The sequence below is a fragment of the Dromiciops gliroides genome, chromosome 4 (assembly GCF_019393635.1).
Source record: "Dromiciops gliroides isolate mDroGli1 chromosome 4, mDroGli1.pri, whole genome shotgun sequence".
In the NCBI taxonomy this organism is placed as follows: domain Eukaryota; kingdom Metazoa; phylum Chordata; class Mammalia; order Microbiotheria; family Microbiotheriidae; genus Dromiciops; species Dromiciops gliroides.
The window spans coordinates 103,928,745-103,937,932 of record NC_057864.1 but is presented as its reverse complement, the minus strand read 5'-3'; positions in this window follow the sequence as shown (position 1 = coordinate 103,937,932).

Sequence of the window (9,188 nt, the reverse complement as noted above, 5' to 3'; positions counted from 1 at the left end):
CTTTGCCAAGGAGAGCTGAATCTGATCTATTAGAGGGTCAAGCAAGGATGGAGATGTTTAAGTTAAACAGATAATCACCCTCACCTCCTGAAAGAAATTTTGGTCAAATCTATTGTCTCCTTGTTATAAGAGAAAGGAGTTGGAGTGGAAGGAATCCACTTTCTAGAATTAGCCAGTTCTGTTGTCTTTTTACCTTCACAGAATTTTAGCCAAGTTCCCGGCATGGTTAATAGAAGAGGGTCCGAATAATCAACATACCAGGACCAGTGTTTCATGAGCATCAGCAAAACTTTTCTTCATCATCCAGGAATATGCTACTACAAGTTTCTAATTTATATTGTAATAGGGCAGCATCAACTCTACCTGATAGGACTCCCAAAGCACCAGATAAATGTGTAACCTTCCTACATTATTACCAAACAGTAGAATTGACCCTCAAGTAATGAGTCAGGAAATTCCAGCAATAACGTTTTAAATATCATTTCACAGAATCATATATTTAGAGTTGGAAGAGAGGACAGAAGTTATCAAGTCCAATCCCCGAATTCTTCTGACAAGAAAATTTATCTAAGAGCAGCTAGGTTGTACAGTGGATAGAGTACTGGCCCTGGAGTCAGGAGGACCTGAGTTCAAATCCAGCCTCAGACACTTGATACTTACTAGCTGTGTGACCCTGGGCAAGTCACTTAACCCCAATTGCCTCACCAAAAAAAAAAAAGAAAGAAAGAAAGAAAGAAAGAAAGAAAGAAAGAAAGAAAGAAAGAAAGAAAAGAAAAGAAAAGAAAAAAGAAAATTTATCTAGCCCCAGAGAGATTAAGGCCACTGAGGTCAGAAGCAGGATTTGAATCCAGATCTTCTGACTCTAATACTGGATCAAGATTTAAGATATTTAAATTTTATCCCCATACAGTAAAAATTAAATTATACTTTAGCATGCTCAAAAGTAATTTCTAATAACACACTCAAAAATAAGTTCTAACATGATTATTGTTATTGACCGGTGTCAAAATACAAATTTTACTAGTGACCCTTCATCAATTTTAGAGGGGGAAAAACCCATTTTATTGTTGTTGAGTTGTTTCTAATTCTTCAAGACCCATTTTGGGGTGTTCTTGGCAATGATACTGGAGTGGTTTGCCATTTCCTTCTCTAGCTCATTTTACAGATAAGAAAACTGAATCAAATAGGATTAAGTGACTTGACCAGGGTCATACAGCTAATTAGAGTCAGAGGCCAGATTTGAATTGAGGAAGATGAGTCTTCCTGACTTCAGCCCAGCATTACCTAGCACCCTCCCCCCACCAACACACACACACACACACACACACACACACACACACACACACACACACCTTAGAAGCACATTTTTTCTTTCTTGCTCCAAATCTAATAATTATACAAATTTGAAATGTGTCTGTTAATATCTGCAATAGGAAAGAGCAATTAAAGATTAATTAGCTGAATTTCTATTTACCTTTCTACTCTCCCGTGATAATATTTAAATAAGAAATTCCACCTAAATTAGAAAGCCTTACAGAAAATTGTTTGCATATCACCTTTTACCCTTCACAGCAAGAAGGTAGGCTAAACAAAACTCTTCAAGTGTTGTCCATCTACCTCATTAAAGCAGAAGACTTCAACTAAACAATTAGCAATCAAAAAAGACATATAGGAAAACTTACACAAACTGATGTAAACTGAAGTAGAACCAAAAAAACAATAAAAATGATGACTTCTAAAACGGACAGGGATAGAAAAAAAAATCCAAAGTAAGCACTGTGTAATTAGAAATACTAAGATTGCCACAAAGAAGATATATATATATATAAATAATATAATATATAAGATATAGATATAATCTAATATATAAGATTATGTATCTTATATATTAGATTATATATAATATATATATAATCGAAAGGGCAGTAACAGAATTTCCCTTTTCAATTGTGCCCCCTCTGAACTAATTTCTTTTCTTCCATGTATTTTAATTTAAAGATATATATATATATATATGTAATATAAATGATATATAAGATATAAGATATATAATATTATATATATATAATTGAAAGGGCAATAACAGATTTCCCCTTTTCAATTGTGCCCCCTCTGAACTCTTATTTCTTTTCTTCCGTGTATTTTCATTTAAAGATATACATAGTATAAATGATATATAAAATATAAAATATGATATATAAGATATATCATATTATATATATATATAATTGAAAGGGCAGTAAAAGAATTTCCCTTTTCAATTGTGCCCCCTCTGAACTCTTATTTCTTTTCTTCCATGTATTTTCTTTTAAAAATATAGAATCATTGATATTTTCTATTTTATATAGTTTTTATTTCTGAATACCTCTCTTCTTCCCTACCCAAAGAGCTATTTATTACAATAAATTAAAAAAAGAGAGGAAGGAAAAAAAAGAGCAGTTCAGTGAAATTACCTGACACGTTGACCAAGTATCACATTATAGTCTGTGATCACACTCACAATTCCCTACCTCTACAAAAAAGAGGTCTGTACAGTTTCGTATCACTTCCTCTTTGAGAGGAACAAATAACGTCCATCCATCCTCCCCACTGCTGCCAAAGTAATTTTCCTTAATCAGCCATGTTATTCTTCTTCTCCAATGGCTTCCTATTTGCCTCTAGAAGGAAATACAAACTCCCCTGTTTATCTTTTAAAACCCTTTACCACCTTGCCACAACCCATCTTTCCAGCCTAATTTGAACATTACTCTCCCTTCTGCAATCTGTGATCCAGCCAAATTGTCTGTTTCTTTGTTCCTCACACAAAACACTCCACCTCGGTCTCTAATACCTTTATGTTTCCTGTCTTCAGTACCTAGAATGCATGCTCTCCTCACCCCCATCTCATAGAATACCTCTTCTCCCTCAACCCCACTCCAGTCTGTTCTCTAAGCAAGGCTTTCCTGGTCCTCCAGCTTCTAGAGGCCTCCCTGTCAAACTATCCTGTATCACGCTACTTTGTATTTGTTTATGTTTGTTCTTTTTCTATTGGATATATAAGAATGCATACATACATATACCTAATACATAGTTCTTGACTCCAAAACAGAATAGAAGCTGCTTACATAAGGACTACTTCATTCACTGTATCTGTTTCCCCAGCAACTGGCCTAATGTAGTACCTTCAGTTGTTTCTCAGTCACGTCTGATTCTTCATGATTCTAATTGGATTTTTCTCGATAGATACTGAAGGAATATCTAAATTCTTTACCCCCCCCCCCCAAATCCTTCCTTCTTCCTAGCTTTCTGATTACAGTTCCACTCAGACTCACAACATGTGTCATCACTGACGCCACACTCTCAACCGCTCCCAATCTGTTTCCAAGGCCTGTGGATTTTACCTTTGTAGCATCTCTTGAATACACCCCCTTCTCTCCTTTGGCATGGCCACTGGCCCGGTGCAGGCCCTCATCACATTGTACCTGGACTGTTGCAATAGCCTTCTAGTTGGTCTGTTTGCCACAAGTCTCTCTCCACTCCAGGCCATCCCTCACTCAGCTGTCAAAGCCATCTTTTTAAAGTGCGGGTCTGCCAATGCCACCCTCCTACTCAGTGAACTCCATTGGCTCCCTATCGCCTCTAGATCAAACATAAAACCCTCTTGCATTCAAAGCCCTTCATGACCGGGCCTTTCTACTTTTCTAATCTTCTTACAGAACCTCATATTGGTCTGATCAGCCGCACACAATTGGACACACTGTACATCAGTCTTGGCATCATGATGTCACTTTGGTCTTCTTTGAGTTTGTTTTAGTTTTGGGGGTTTTTTTTTGCAGAGCAATGAGGGTTAAGTGACTTGCCCAGGGTCACACAGCTAGTAAATGTCAAGTGTCTGAGGTCGGATTTGAACTCAGGTACTCCTGAATCCAGGACCAGTGCTTCATCCACTGGGCCACATAGCTGCCCCCCTCCCCCCAGGCTTCTTTGAGTTTGAAGGAAAACAATGAATGACGTCTTATCCCCAACCCCAAACTCTGCTATCTGGTAAAACTGTCCTTCTTGCTATTCCTCATCTGACACTCTATCTCCTGACTCCAGGCATTTTCACTGGCTGTCCCCCATGCCTAGAAGCCTGTCCCTCCTTGCCTCCATCTCCTGGCTTCCTTCAAGTTCCACCCCACCTCCTATAGGAAACTTCCTCAAACACCTTAAATCTATTGCTTCCCCTCTGTTGATTCCAAATTAACCTGTATATAGCTTGTTTGCATGTAAATGTTAACATATCTCTACCATTATACTCTACCTTTACCATTCAGCTGTGATCTCCTGGAAAGCAGGGGCTGGCTTTTAATTCTTTATATCCCTGACACTCAGCACAGTGCCTGACACACAGTAAGTGATTAATAAATATTGATCGATTGATTGACCTCCCTGTGGTCTTTGACACTGTTGACCACCCTTTCTTCCTAGTTACTCTTTCTCTGGATTATAACACTGCTCTCTCTTGATTCTCCTCCCCATCTGAGCATTTGTCAGTTTCCTTTGCAGGCTCATCATCCATATTACATCGTCTGTGGGTGTACTCCAAGGCTCTGTTCTGGGTTGTCTTAACACTCTTGGTGACCTCATTAGCTCTCATTATTCTCCATGCAGATGACTCCCAGATTATCTATCTATCTATCTGTCTGTCTATCTAACATCTATTATCTATTTATCTATCTATCATCTATGTACCTACCTACCAACCTATCTATCTTTCTATCATCTAAGTATCTATCTATCTATCTATTTGCAGCATTGGTCTCTCTCCTGAGCTCCAGTCCCACATCAAAGACTGCCTATTGAATCTTTCAGAATGGATGGCCTGTAGGCATCTCCAGCTCAATAGGTTCAAAAAAAGAATCTCTCTTTCCCCATAAACTCTGCTCTTCTGAACCTCCCTATTTCTGTTCAAGGGTACCACTATCTTTTACATGAAATCACAGATTTAGAACTGGATGGGACTTTAGAAGCTATAAAGACAACCCATTAGTTTTACAGATGAGGAAACTGAGACTGAGAAGTTAAGTGACTTGTCCAAGGTCACACAGGTAATATCTATCTAAGACAGAATTTGAATTCATGTCTTCTTCACTACAAAGTTCAACATCCAATTGAGCCATCTAGCAGCCCTCAACCTTCATTTCATTCTCCTCACTCTTATCCCACATATCTCCTCAATTGCCAAATCTTATTTTTATCTCTTCTCATATCTATCCCTTTTTTCTCAACTCTCACATCCACCACCCTAATTTAGACCCTTACCAATTCTTGTCTGGCCTATGGCAATAGGCCTCCTAATTAGTTCTTTCTACTTCAAGTCTCTCCTCACTCCAGTCCATTCTCTAAACAGCTGCCAAAGTGATTTTGCTAAAGTCCAGGTCTGCCTGTATCACTTCCTTCCTCAATAAATACCGCTGGCTCCCTATTACCTCTAGAATAAAAATAATAAGCTCCTCTGGCACTTAAAGCCTTTTATCCCCTGGCTCCATTTTACCTTTCAGACTCTATTTCACATTACTTCCCTTTCATGCATACCCCAATCAGCTTTCCTGCTGTGTCTCACACAACACATTCCATCATCTATCCTGGTTCCTTTACACAATGCTTGGGAGGGACCCTTGCCTCACCTCAACTTCTTAGAATCTCTAGTCTCAGCTCAAATTCCATCTTCTAAGTGAGGACTTTCCTGACTCTCCCTCCTCCCCCCTCTACCTCATACTCCTGTCCTCCATCCCCTCCCCATTACTTCCTACTTCTTTTGTGCCTATATGTGTATATGTTGCTCTTGTGATGGAATCTAAGCTTTATGTGAGCACGGACTGTTGCATTTTTATCTTTAATAAAGGCTTTATTATATCTTTACATATTATATCCCCCAGAATGTAGCATGTGGTAATGATCAGTAAGGTTTCTTGTCCACATCTCAGTTATAGCATCTGCAAAATAAAAGTATTATACACTAATTCTGTGAGTCTTTGACATTCTACTTGTCTTCAATCAGCCTCTGAAAAGGAGAAGGGCAGGGGAGGAGAAAAGGGAACTGGGATTTTCTTTCCATTAAACTGATGAAGAGGTAAAGTGATTTAATCTAATCGGAGTAGTAGAGTGTGGGGCATGGAGTCAGGAAGACCTGAATTCAAATCCTATCTAAGATACTTAGCGTGTGACCCTTGCCTTAACTCATCTTAGGTTCTGTTTCCCTAACTGTCTTATAGGGCTATTGGGAGGATCAAATGAAATAATACTTGTGAAGCACTTTGCAAAACTGAAATTGCTGAATAATAATAATGGCTGGAATTCATATAGTACTTCAAAGTTTGGATCTCATTTGATCCTCAGAACAACACTGAGATGTAGGTGCTATTATCCCCATTTTACTGATGAGGAAACTGAGGCAGGCAGAGGGTAAGTGACTTTCCCAGGGTCACGCAGCTAGTAAGAGTAAATTTTCCTGACTTTAGGTCCAGAGCTCTGTTCACTGTGACACCTAGCTATTTGTTTATTTATTTTAATAAATCTTTGTATTTAAAGCTTGGGGTTCCAAATTCTATCCCTCCTTCCCTCCCTCCCCTCCCCACTCCCTGAGGTGGTGAGCAATCAGATATAGGTTATACATTTACAATTATGTGAAACATTACCATATTGGTAATTTTGTATAAAAAGACTTAAATAAAAGAAAAAATTTAAAAAGTGAAAAATAGCATGTATCAGTCTGTTAAATCAACATTGGTTCTTTCTTTGGAGGTGGATAGCATGCTTCATCATTAGTCCTCTGGGAGTACCTTGGATCATCACATTGCTGAGAATAATTAAGTCATTCACAGTTCTTCATCAAACAATATTGCTGTCATTGTGCACAATGTTCTCCTGGTTCTGCTCACTCTTTCTAGGCCTTTCTGAAATTATCCTGTTTGTCATTTCTTATAGCACCATAATATTCAATCACCATTATATATCACAACTTGTTTAGCCATTTCCCAATTATTGGGCATTCCTTTGATTTCCAATTCTTAGCCACCACAAAAAGAGCTGCTATAAATATTTTTGTACAAATCACCACAAATAATTTATTTCTTATTTATAGCTAATAAATTGGATGGTGTGGTTATTTATTTAATATAACATAGTAATTTATTACTATTAATTTAGTAACATAACTATTTAATATTTAGTGGAATATAGTAATTTTTTACTAATAAATGTTCAAGTCATTGACAGAGTAGGGAAGGGGTAGAACTCAACTGTCCAGGGGGCAGCTAGGTGGCGTAGTGGATAAAGCACTGGGCCTGGATTCAGGAAGACCTGAGCTCAAATCCAGCCTCAGACACTTGATACTTGCTAGCTGTGTGACCCTGGGCAAGTCATGGGAAAAAAAAAAAGAAAAAAGAGAACTCAACTGTCCTACTTTCTTAGTTCTTGTCTGGGGACCTTGTTTTAACTTTTTTCCCCCCTAAAAATAACTTTTTAGGTTCTTGGCTCAAAAAAAAAAAAAAAGGCCCTGATCTGTAATCAACATCTAATTCCCTCCCTGAACACACACACTCAATATGCCTCTGGAATGTTGATGAAGAAGACAATCTGTTTTGGTTTTCTGGTTGCCGCAAAGGAGAAATGAGGGCTCAGGCCCCGAGGTGGGTTCCCTGCCACTGGCCCAGCTTTATCAAGCTAAGCAGGGCCTCAGGCTTCATGGAGGTGAAGAAAACTGAGGAAGGCACTAAAATAACTGGAGAGGCAGTACTAGAGTCCCTGTTGCTCCTCAAGAATTCTGATATTGGTTTCTCCCTCCTCCTCACCCCCAAGGCACTGTCTTTTTTTTTTTTTCCAGGAGGGAGGCTGCTTGGCTCTGAACTAAAAACATTAGCCACTCCTAGACATGCATAAGAATAGGGCTTTACCTTATGTAATAGCTGGAAAAATACAGACTTGCTGGGCTAAATGTTTCATTGGTTCTTGTTTGCAGAGGACTAGAAGTACCTTGCATGTCTGCTAGCTGCCTCTCTCCAAAACCCTTTGAGCTATTTCCCCCTAAGACTGAGAAGCAATGCCTGTAATGCCACAAAACCCAGTTCAGGGACCTTTGGACTGGATTTCATGGGGGTAGGAGTATGGGGGTATCAGATATAACACTTAATATAGTGGTTGCTTTACAAAAGCTCTGGGAGGAACAGAAGTATAATATTTCCCATTTTAAGTAAGGAAATTGAACTTCTGAGAAGTTGTAAAAATAATAGTAAATAACAATAAAAACAACACATAAACACAAACAAATAAATGGATGGATGGATGAATGGATGAATAAATAAATAAACAAACAAGTGTCTAGCATTATGTAGATTTAAGGTTCAATCCTTTCAATAACCTAGGAAGTTGGTGCTATTATTTATCTGCATTTTACAGATGGGGAAACTGAGCCTGAAAGAGGTTAAATGACTCATCCAGGTTAACACAGCTGGCTTATTGTCTGAGGCTGCCTGTGAACTCAGGTCTTCCAGATTCCAAGTCTAGCAGTCTGTCCACTTTGCCACCTGGCCGCCTAAGGTCACACATTAAGTGTTGGCACTAGAATGTGAACTCAGTTCTCTTGCATGCAACCCTATCAGTAATTATACCACAGCACAGAGATCTCATTGGGGCACTATGGAAGACACTTTAGCAAAGACAGAAAAACACCCACAGTGGTAGCTAGTAGCTGCCAAACAGGTTGAGGATCAATCTTTATTTTAAGAACTGTCTGCTAACAGAATCAATAAATAACTTTCATTACAGTCAATAGGAGAGACACACAGTGGTGCAGTGGGAAGGGCCCCCACTTAAACAGAAAAATACCATACAATTAAATAGTCCAGAAGAAGTCACTGCCCCTGTCCTGCAGAGAACTCTGTATTGGGGTATTCCCTGCTAGAAAGTGGGCTCTGTCCAAGTAGGGAGTACAGGTAACCTGGGGCTGAGAGATTGGGAGTCACCCAGACTGGGGCTTTGAATGCCTCATTTGCCCCACAGGCTATTTAGGACTCAGTAAGAGATTCTCAGACCCATTCATTTCCCCTGTGGCTCTTTCCAGACAGCCCTGAAACAGAAAGGTATGTATCCAGCCCAGAGAGGGAAGGACACAACACACAGCCCTCTTTCTAATAATGCCATATGTACAAGTTCTTAAGACTCCCCTC